Source organism: Taudactylus pleione, unplaced genomic scaffold (assembly GCF_031769625.1).
Source record: "Taudactylus pleione unplaced genomic scaffold, aTauple2 ptg000006l, whole genome shotgun sequence".
Classification (NCBI taxonomy): Eukaryota; Metazoa; Chordata; class Amphibia; order Anura; family Myobatrachidae; genus Taudactylus; species Taudactylus pleione.
The window spans coordinates 4,768,219-4,780,809 of NW_028284409.1; positions in this window are offsets into that span (position 1 = coordinate 4,768,219).

Here is a 12,591-nt window from a genome sequence, read left to right on the forward strand (position 1 = left end):
AAACCGTAGATGACACTAAATAGTGTTATCAATAGTTGCACACAGAAATATACACTTTCAGACTTTGATTGTGGTTCCAAAGCACAAAAACTTATTATTCAATATAAAAACAGATAGTTACACGCTGTGATCTAAATACAATTAGAGCAAATAAATCATACAGACCCAAGGTACAGTCGTTAAATACGCCAGCAGTCCCAGTTACAGTCATCAATCCAGAAGCCTGCGGTCATCAAGAAGAATGGCTCCTAACTGGGGTCGGGGCGAGGCTATATACCTTACAGATCATGATAACAACAATGGAGACAGACAAATATAATTCCATTGGTTCTTGCTCGTGGGTGATCTTCTTTTTGGGCAGTTCTAGGGGTATGTCCAATCTTCTCCAGATTGCATTGTCTTTCTTTAATTGATTTACATTAACCACAGGCTCAGCATACAGAGTTTTGTATGTCAACCAATAATTCACTATGGTCCATAACTCCCGAGCTCATGATCCGATTCTCTTGCCGATATAACCGGAGATCTGCAAATAAGCAGCAGATCAGAATGGCGTCAAACATGGTCTGCTTATCATGTACTAAACCATAGATATCATATAACATTTATTTCACAACATTAATAACACTGAATAAACCTTGGATATTAACCTACAATACTGCAGAACCTTTTAATGTAATTGTGTGTATATTTATGATTATATGTAAGTATGCGTTGTGTGTCTGTTTGTATCTGAAATAGCAAGTGTATATATATATATATGCACGCATTGTGGGTACACATGCGATTGTCTATGTGCATGCGTGTATTTATCATGAATTAATAAATATATATATATATATATATATATATACACATATCTCTCTCTATGCATTACTTGGTTTTGATATTACTGGGCTACAACAATGACAGGCAATGTGTTTACACATGTGATCAAAAAGAGGCTTGATGAGATCACACAGGTAAGGCTAATTTGTTTAAGCCTCAGACTTAAATACAATGGTTTATTTAGCTTAACCCCATCAGATACCATGCCTACAATGGCTAATGATAGCTTAAATGCCTAACAATTGTTTTCAAATTCACTTTGTCTGAGTAGATCAGTGTTTTTGTGTATTCTTCAATTTTCATAGGCATACTGTTCTGTGTGCAGAGCAAACAATCACCATACCTTTGTGTATTCTTAATTATTTGTTACAGACAAATCTACAAAATCTGTCTTGTCATCACTGACTATTTAATGTAAGGATTATTTTAGTTGTAGCTAAAATGGCGTTTTGCGACCAGTCGCAAAATGGCATCTTGCAGATCTTGGTTTTAAACAGATTCTGTCTCAGCCAATTATCCGGCTTCGTCAGTCCACCCTTTGATAGCCAATCAAACGCTATCACAACCTATTTTGAATCTGTTTGGCCATGCATGAGAATATACCATTTAATGTTATTATGGTATGACACAGGTTGGTCATTTGAACCATTTAGATAATGCGTCTCAAGGAGGGTGAAACAACCCTTATACGCCATCTGCGGATCCTTAAGGGATCATTGGCAAGATGTGGGAATTCATCTAGCCTATAAAGGAAGTTTTGAGGGAGAATTGGGACAGTACTACCTAGAATGTCTTAAAATAACATTATCGATATATATTCATGCACAACCATACAAAATCTGGATCACATTATCATAGGGTACATTCTAATTCAGGGTTGTAATACAGCTCTTCCTTAACCTTGGTATCCATATATCTCCATCGCTTACCACCACCATCTCGATTTCTCAATTCGCCCTAGTACATTTCCTGCACTTCAACATGTGTATGAAGATGTGGAGATGGGGTGTTTTTATTGGATACCAAGCATTTCACCATGTGTAAGGGTCATAATTTCTGGACGCATCCTTCCCAAATAACATAACATAACGGTACTAAGATTGGTCAGACACTCCCCTGACCTGATTGGCATAGCACTCCTCCTCTCGACTCCACTCCATTAACATCAACATCAGCTCCCATCTCCTTTATCTGTCCTCCGTCACAGAAATTGGAAATCCTCAGACAATCCAAGATGATGGAAACTCTGGAAGAAAATACAGAAATGAACACAGCAGACCAATCCATCGCTGCAACACTGATCTACAATTTTTTTTCAATCAGATATCTCACTGCCACCTCTTAATCCTCCCGGATCAGGTTTGCCATTGACAGGTCCTAGTTATCTGCCTCGACTCCGCCCTGCATCTCCACCGGTTGGTTAACCTTCCTGCAGTGAGTGGAATGGACCCAGGTATCTCTCTCGGCCACCTTCAAGGATGTGGTACTCGTCAACAACACCTGATACGGACCTTCCCACCAATCAATCAGACAACCTGAGTATAAAAAATCTCTGATCATAACAAATTCTCCAGGTTTGACATCATGACAGTTTTTCTCTGGCATATCAGGTGACAACAATTTCAGTTTCTGCTGCTGCTGCTGCTGCTGCTGCTGCTTCAAGTGTTTACTCATTGTTATAAGATACTTTACAGTGACCTCATTGTTACTTTTCAGATCTTGCTGTGGACTTATAATCAAATGAGGTTACCAAACAGTATTTCAAAGGGGGACAGGTTAAGAGGGTGTCTGGGAGTGGTCCTTATGCTATGCAGAACCAACGGTAATGCTTCTGGCCATCTCAGTCCAGTTTCTGCCATGATCTTACTTAATTTATTTTTGATAGTACCGTTCACCCTCTCCACCTTCGCACTGGCCTGTGGTCGATAGGGGGTGTGGAGTTTACTATCAATACCCAGCAACTTACACATACTCTGGAAGACATCACCGGTGAAATGAGTACCCCTATCACTTTCAATAACTTTAGGGATACCATATCAGCATAAAAACTCCTGTACGATCTTTTTAGCAGTGAACACAGCAGTATTAGTGGCAGCTAGATAAGCCTCTACCCAATTAGAGAATACATTGGTACAAACTAATACATACTTGAGATTCCTGCAGGGTGGTAATTGGATTAAATCAATTTGTATTACCTGGAAAGATAATAGAAGGGGGGCGCACCGCTCATTCTGCAGCAAGGTGGACGCTTTATAGATACTGCCGTTCTTTCCCGCCCTTGAAATAAAGCCGACACAAGAGGAAAAAAGGGGGAGGGAGGGTGGGAGATCAGATTCCCAAGAGGCAGTGTAACATTGCTGACCTACCCACACTCCTATTAACCACACCCCTTACACAACACTCCACCAATCCTAACCTCATGTCAGTCTGACCATAAAAAACTAACACTCCCCTACCTAACTTTATTAACCCCACGCATCCCTGCCTATGGTTTTATGTGCCCTCTGTTCTATCCAAACCTCGGTTGTCTTAAAATCCCCATCGGCAGATAATGCGTGCAACCTTAAAGTTATGTAACCAACTTAAATATAATAAAGAGACAGACCACGTATATATGCATCAAAAAATATATGGTCAGCTTTATTTATTTTACAATCAGAGTATGGTGGCATAAGAAAGAACGGCCAGTAACCTGACGCCCCAGCCTTGACTTATGCAAGGATGTAAAAACACTCACTAAACGGGCCAATATCCCAATTCAAGTGTAATAGTGATATAAAACTTGCAAGGGCCGATATCCCTCTCTGGCAAGTGAGACGGTATCCAGCCCCATCCCAATGCACTATTTTAGCCCTCTCCGACGAGAGGTGCCGCTGACCCCAGTAGGGTAAAATCAGCCTAACCAATGCATAGAAGGGGGCGCACCACTCATACTGCAGCAAGGTGGACGCTTTATAGATACTGCCGTTCTTTCCCGCCATGCATGTTCCCAATGATGGAACGTGCCCGCCACCATACAACCTACTCTCTAAAAACCTCCCCATACTGAACAAAAAACACTCTATAAATGAAATTTGTCCCTGCTAGACATCTTGTACCCCATTAAAGGGTGATGCTCCACAAATCTACCCCCGCCAACCATGCACCTACATCAACAGGAAAGGCTAGCACAATATCGGACAAAATATCACAACATCTGGCCAAAGCCAAGCAACCCACCGAAATCATGAACAAATAGTGTGCCACAAGTAAAGCGACAGCTGCTGGCACAACTCATTCTCTCCCAGGTGAATTGCTAAGACCAAAAGAGAACCAAAGTCCTCAACTGACATCCGAATACAGGGCACTAATGCCTCCCAACCCAAACTAGCAAAGCAAGATGACCTGCCCCATAAATATAAACAAGTGTCCGATAAACAAATGAGCTATAATCCTGTAAACCACCTGCATAACATGAAATACACATGAGTATGGTGACTATGACATATTGCAGAGGGAGGTGAAGGGGGGAGGGAAAGGGGGGGGAGGAGGACTTGACATGAGGTAAATACCTACAAAAAAACCTGCTGGATCTTTTATTTTCGTTAGCAATGTCATTCTATATTCTGTTGTTTTATTAGCCAAAAGTTGTCCTAAGCAGGGCAAAAAATAGGGCAAAATCCCTCGAGACCCCCACCGGAAAGGTGGCAAGTTGGCCGGAGCACTCAAGTCCACAAACAAAATTACACATCAGTAGTCCACATGAATATAGGTGTAGGACTTCCATCATCACAGAGCCTGTATCCCCTGCCAAGCTGTGACTGCAAGAAAGTCTCTCACTGTTGCCACAAAGTCTGATAGGCAATCAAAGGACTGAGGAACCAAGGAGCGACATGCAAAAACTCTCCATGACGTCTTGAGAATTGCACGGGGTATCATCTGTGCTGACGACTCCGTTCCTGACAACAGAAGCAACAAAATCGATCCCTTGGGCGGTGGAAGGAGGGGATTCGGCCACATCAATGTCTGAAACAAAAGAAAAAACAGGGGCAGTATCGAACTCCAGGGTCCCTTGCATACAGTCTATGAACAGTAAGCGCAGGCGCAAATGAGACACAGGGAGCAACAGCTGCAAAGCCAACCTAACTACTGAATGAGTGGACCCAGAGGGCCGCCATGGCGGATGCTGTGGGAGCTAACAATGCCAACCCTTGTAAACAGAGCCCCCCCGACTGTTGTGACAGCAGGGGCCTCAAAGCACCCCCATTGACACAAGCAGCGCAACAATGGCTCCTGAATCGAGGAAAGTAGTATTCCCCGGTATTGGCAAACCCGCGTAAACACTGACCGAGCTACATCAAGCTATTAGGAGACCACAACCCACTGCCCCGGGAACCCAAGCCAGAGGCGTGTCCCAATATTACTGAGGGCTGTGTATAAAATATGGTGATTTGAAGAGTGTTGTATGTCGGTGTGGTGGACTCGGGTCAAACCTGTTTCCCTATGTAAGATATATATATATTGATTATGCATATATGAACGGGGATGAGAATGCAATTTAAGTTGTGTAGCTCCCTAAATTCAATGAACATATATTTGTCAAATAAAAGGGGGTGTATATGAGGTATGTTGTATTTTGAAGAGCGTTGTATAAGGGGGTGAACCCCGGCCTAACCTCTAACTGTATGTAAGATAAATATATATGATTAGGTCTCCATTGGAATAGGGATGAGACTACAAGTAAAAATTGTGTAGCTCGCCCAATTCCCATTCACAAAATTTGTAATATAAAAATGTCCACACCAAAACGTAAAATATAAAACAATACTCCCAAAAGCCAAATCCTGCGCTTAGGAGTAACCGGACTCCTGAGGGGATATTTAAAATCATCCCTGTAGTCACCGCATCAACATACCTATGTATGACCTCACAATGAATTAGACAAGGCTCGCAAATAAAACCAGTAGGGAAAGACACCCTCTCATGGGTAAGAAAAAACAAACAAACCGCGTGCACCGTCTATAGGGAAAAGGGGGTCAGAATACCATGCGGTAATAATGCAGTACAACTACCAGAAGTATCAGGGAAAATTCATACGGACAAATGAAAATTACCCTCCCAAAGTGTTAGTATGCAAGCAGGAGCACCGTCTACAGGTAAAGAGCATAAATTACTGTATGGGGAACCATACAATTCCGCTACGGAAAGTATCAGGGGAAATCATATGTACAAGAGAAACTTAATCCACAACCACGTAGTGCTCCTATGTATGTACGTTTATGACCAAAAGGTGGTCCAAAAGATGAGGTGATAGGTTCCAATCTTAGAAGCAGTTTGTATAATTAGATAAAAATATCCCGGCCCCCAATGGTATCAAGGACATTATAGAGCTCAACCACGTGCAAATAATTCCAGGTATACTGGGAATTTTGGACTATGAGCTCGTGATACAATTCAGAAACTGACTCGCTACAAGTCCCTACGTGTTCGTGGGGTCATAATGCATTTCCAAACTCTAATCAACTTAGGGATACCCATGTGAACCTAATTTTGTACATGTATGAAATAGAAAGTATATGTTAGCGTGATATTAGAAATATGCAGCGAGGACACATTTGTGATAGATTACCCGCGAATATACCACGATACATATTTTCCTTATCCACAGTTCTGTCGTACTTATTTTCTCAGCTATGTGCACAAGTAACATGAATGTTTCTGCTGTAATAAATGAGTTTGATGGACGATACTGTCTTATTCAGATTGAACAATTGACTGTATTAATATTAAAATCAATATACCTATTGCGTGTACTGACTTATAATTTCCGAATGTCAACAATGTGCCAGACTATAACATGAATGTTTGCTGTAATAAATGAATGTCACGTGACAAAATCTATAACGCAATATATCTAATAAAGGACCGTGCAGAAGAAACCGCAGTGCAAAGTGCCAAAGGCCCATGGTTTCCGACATGCTGGCCTATGGTAGTGTGTTACGCCTTTTACATGTATAAAAAGTAATTGCATAATTTATGAAATAAATGCTCTGCCAATAGTATTGAATAATAAAACTGGTGTGGTGACAATGACCAACCGGCTGTGAATAGACCAATAAAGGATGTGCATACTGTAGGTGGGCTATTTAGCAACTGATGACAAAAGGCACGTAACCGAAAACAATATACTCCACGCACTTGTCGTCTTGAATTACGTATGAAATGAGCCCACACAATGCCCAAACTGACAAGCGGGCACAGGATGCTGTCCCCTGCCGCAGATAAGCGAGGAAAAATCCCTCCCAGCACTGTATATTACATATTCCCACAGCCCAACCCAGGAGCTGCGGCTGGCATGAGCGCTGGAGAACTGCTATTAGTCTGCCAACAGACATGAATATAACTGCTTTCCTAAAGTTATTTTTAATACATTATACTGCTGGCTTGCCGATACATAATTATACTATAATATATACATATCTTATACTGCTGTCTTACCGACACATAACTTACCACGGGCGTAATCATATATGCCTAATTAATACCAGAAAGGACCAAATGAATAGTGCCCTACCACTATGCGTATCATGCAGCCTGTTATACTTGAATGTGCATGTACTACTAATAACTGTTTGCTCTGCAGAAAGAAAAATGCGAAAAAATGTGAAAGCACCCCCACTGCCACCAGCAGAACGGCAACAGTCAGCATGCAGGGTGGCATAACAGTGAAGGGGCACAGTGGCCGCCATAGGGGGCCCCATGGCAGCAAGCATACCCTGCTGCGCTGTGAGGGGTACAGGGCTGCCATGGGTAACCCCACGGCAGCAGGCTGACCCTGCCGCGATTGAAACCCTCTTAGGGGACAGAGAAGATGGCCGCAGGCCCCTCCTCCCCATCCATAAGATGGCCGGTGGCTCCGCCCCCCACGATATGGATCAAGCCGGCGCCATTACAGGCTCCCGGCTCACTCGTGCATTTCTGTGCTTTCTAGTCTCCCGGCCGTGCAGCTTCCCAGTACGGGACCCAGCTGTGGGACGTTAACTGGAGCCGAGTTAAGGCCACGACACACGCGACCGCGAGAGCAGGGGGGGAAGGGGGTGCGGGGATGCACGGCTGCTATAGCATCCATCGCGCCCACCTCCCCCGAGTATCCAGGGAGCGGGAGCGATGTGGGCAATGGGGAGGCTATAACCCCAACCCGGCATCATCAGCCAGCTGGGCGGGGTGAGAACGGGGACCACTGGGGAGGCATTTAGAGAACAAAAAAATGCGCGCACCCACGAGAGCAGCAAACGCGGGTCTGTGCGGCCTCGCCGGCGCCTTCCCCGCCAGCACCCCGGATCGACGGGAGGACCGGCAGGGCTGACTAATGGGGATCAGGGGAGCAAGCTGTGAACTAGTGGGATGAGCCCCAGTCTGGCAGCATCAGCCACCTGGGCAGGAACAGAGCGAGCACGCTGGGGGCGAGACATAGCTGGAGCAGACCACAGAGAAAATGCAGAAAAGACAGAATAGATAGGAAAAAGAAAATGAAGGTTAAGATGTTCGCATAGAGAGGAAAAGAATAGATGAAATATAAGATGAAAAGCTTTCAAAAGAACAGAACTCTACAACCTTGTGTCTGTACAGTTTGCAGATCAGATTCCCAAGAGGCAGTGTAACATTGCTGACCTACCCACACTCCTATTAACCACACCCCTTACACAACACTCCACCAATCCTAACCTCATGTCAGTCTGACCATAAAAAACTAACACTCCCCTACCTAACTTTATTAACCCCATTCATCCATGCCTAGGGTTTTATGTGCTCTCTGTTCTATCCGAACCTCGGTTGTCTTTGCTCTCTTCTCAGCTTGAGAAGAGAAGCCCGGTGCACACCAATACACCCTGACCAACTTACATGTACCTTGTTTTCCCAAGTGAGTCAGACCATGCGCTGCCTCAGCCAAGCTTGGGTAGTATGCCTTGGGTGCCACCGGCTTACTTTGTCCATCTCTCCTGTCTACATCCCTTCGATCTCCAGACTGTCTTTACCTGAATGGAACATACATTTTGCATCTCAATTAATTACTGCATATCAATTGTTTGATAAACCATCATTTGTTCATTAGGTACATTTATTTTCAATCCTGCTACCCACTTGGCAGCTTCGTCTGCCCTGTTATTACCCAAAGACACTTGGTCGTCCTCACATGTATGAGCTTTACATTTAATGACGGCCACTGCCTTTGGCATTTGGATCGCTGTTAAAAGTCCTTTTATGTGTTTTGAATGTGCTACTGATGTGCCCGCTGCTGTCATAAAATTTGTCAGATGCCATAGAGCTCCGAAATCGTGTACCACCCCGAACGCATACCTCGAGTCAGTGTAAATGTTAGCAGATTTGTCTGCCACCAATTCACATGCTCTTCTTAGTGCTACTAACTCTGCCTCTTGGGCTGAGTGAGGAGAACCAAGAGGTTCTGTCTCTATGATGTCTTTGTCATTTACAACAGCATAACCTGTACATAATTCTCCAGTGTCAGTTTGTCTATGACAACTCCCATCCGTGTAAAATGTCACATCTACATTTTCTAAAGGTGTATCCCATATGTCAAGTCTTGCAGTAAAAGTTTGATTCAGATATTCCATACAATCATGTGCATCAATATACCTGCAGAACTCACCTTTCGCCAGCGACTCACTTCTCTCCACCCTTTGTGCATCATGTTGCACATATGGTAAATACGTAGCAGGATTTGTGAACCTAGCTGAGGAAACATGGTTGGTTTGGGCAGAATTTAGCAAAGCAGATACAGCATGGGGAGTATAGACAATCATATCATGGCCTAATACCATATCCTCACTCTTACTGACCAATAGAGCAGTTGCTGCTACACTTCTGAAACACATTGGGAGTGATTCCAATTGTGCACTGTAGTATGCTATGGGCCTACTGGCATCACCATGTTTTTGTGTGAGGACACCTGCTGCACAATCATCAGCTTCCGTACAATACAAATCAAAAGGTTTTTCATAATCGGGTATTCCCAATGCAGGTGCTCTTGTCAGACTATCCTTGAGATTAAGGAAAGCCTGCTCTGTTTCCTCTGTGTGTATGACACGATCGGGCTTTGAGGAAGAGACTAAGGACCTCATTCAGAGTTGGTCATTGCGGCCGCTCGGTCATACACCACCGATGTTCGCTAAACTGCGCATGCGTAAAATTTGCAATACGCGTGTGCAAACTAGCTATTACGATACACAGCCAGGTCATTAGTTTGAGTGACAGGATGAGGCGCTTGTGGGTGGTAACAGGAAGGTGCTTGTGAATGGGGGAGTGGAGATCCAAATGCAGGCGTGCCTGACTATGCAAACGGTACTTTATGGGAGTGCATAATTAACTAAGTAGTGTCATGGCACATGTGACATGGGAGGTTTTTACACTGACTTGATCGTAGTGCTTAAGAGAGGGTATGGTCAACCTTACGCTCTATGAACAGCTCCGATGGTTCCCGATGGTCTCGATTAATCCTTATATGCCCGGAGATGATGTGTAATGCGAACGAGAAGGGGGCGTATTTTTAGTCTTAAGGCCGCATCCTCCCCTCGCTCGTCCAGCTAATGATCCCATCTTAACGATGCAACTTGCGAGCGCTTCATTTGCATATCCGGCCCCTTTTACCTTACAACCGTGCGGCCGCAATGACCGACTCTGAATGAGGTCCTAAGTCCTGTAATGGCAAGGCCAAAATAGGAAAACCTGGGATCCACATTCTGCAGTATCCACACATTCCCAAGAAGGTACAAATTTGCTACTGGTTCTACGGCAGTGTCATGGCCTGTGTAGCTTGAATTCTGTCATTTGTCAGATGTCATAACCCCTGGGTTAGGCAATGTCCCAAGTATTTAACCCTGGGCAGGCATGGCTGTAGTTTGTCCTTAGCAACCTTGTGTCCTGTTTGCGAGAGATGAAGCAGTAAATGTTTAGTATTATTTAAACATGAAATAAACGAATCAGAACATAACAATAAATTGTCCACATATTGTATTAGAACAGATCCATTGGCAGGTTGAAAATATTGCAAGCAGTTGTGTAAGGCCTGGGAGAGGATACTGGGGCTGTCTATGAAACCCTGGGGCAATTGTATCCACGTGTATTGTACACCCCTGTATGTAAAAGCAAATAGGTACTGACAGTCAGGATGAAGAGGTACAGAGAAGAAAGCAGAACAGAGGTCAATGACAGTGAAATGGGTTGTATTTGGTGGGATCTTTTAAGAATGACAGCTGGATTTGGCACTACGGGAAATTGGCTCTCTACTACCTTATTAACCCCTCTAAGGTCTTGTACCAGCCTGAAACCCCTCCCACCATTTTTCTTCACAGGGAAGATGGGACTTTTGGCTACACTTGCTGTACGGACTAAAATTACCTGCTGTAATAACCATTCAATTATGGGAAACAACCCTAATTCTACCTCCTGTTTTAATGGGTACTTTGGAATTTTTGGGGCTTGCCTACTGCTTTTTAGATTTACCATTACGGGAGCTACATTTGCCATTAATCCAGTGTCCTGTCCATCCTTGGTCCAAAGTGAACCGGGAATTTGGGATAACATTTGATCTACCTGAGATTGATTTTTACCTGAACTGGTAGAGTGATACATTATCCTTTGGGGAGTGTCCAATATATCCCTCACCTCGTGCACAACTCTTTCTGGGATATCTAGAAATATACCATCGGGGGTACAATATATGACACATCCCATTTTACATAGCAAATCCCTTCAAAGTAGATTAGTGGGAGCCGCCGATGCCAGGAGAAAAGAATGCCTGGTATGATAGTAACCGCTGAGGTTTTAGTTAAAGGATAATGTTGCACTTTACCCGTTACACCCATTGCTGGCACTGTCTCGCTGGTCACCTGTAAATTAGCTGAAGATTTTATCACTGATCTGTCTACAAGAAAAGGATATTTAGTACCAGCTACATCAACCATCACCACCGGTTCTTCCCTAGTACTTCCTGTTAACCTGACTATCTGTAGACTACAGGTATGACCTAACCCCTAGCATTGACTCTCACTCTCCAATACAGCATTTAAGGCCACAATTGGAGCTGGTGACTGTTGGAAATTTCCTATACTCTGTATATTCCTTATGGGGATATCCAGGTACTCCCTGGTTAGGGGGTCCTACCTTCTTCACCTTACAGTTCTTACTTACATGTCCAACTTGGTTGCAGTTAAAGCACCTTTGTGAATGGGGTGGGTGAAAGGGTTGCTGTGTGGGTTGCATGTTAGGAAAAGATTGTGGGTGTTGATAGGGATTTTGAGGGTAGTATGGCGGCTGTGGATAGTATGGGTTTTGTAGCTGTGTGTGATAAGTGAGGGTAGGGCTGTGTTTGTGGTGGTGCAGGATTGGTGAGGACATGTAGCTGTGCAGGTGCATGTGTGTCTGGTGGCTGTGATGTTACATTCATTCCTTCTAGAGCTTGAATACTAACAGCCATTAGCTTCTCGCTCTGGATCTTTCTCTTTTTGAGGATGTTTTTATCATGTTCAATAGCAGATTCAGTGAATGTGTCTACAGTAACTCCTCTCCAGCCAGGTAGTGAGGTCTGAACTCGGGTCTTTAGATTGTCTTTTAGACCATCCATGAGTACCGTGATAATCATTCCTCTATCCCAATGTACTGGGTGATAGCCTGCAGAGCTCAGGTACAGTAATCCTCTGCAGATTCACTCTCTTTTTGTTTTATGGTGAAAATTTTACTCCAGTTAACTACTACTGGAAAGTATAC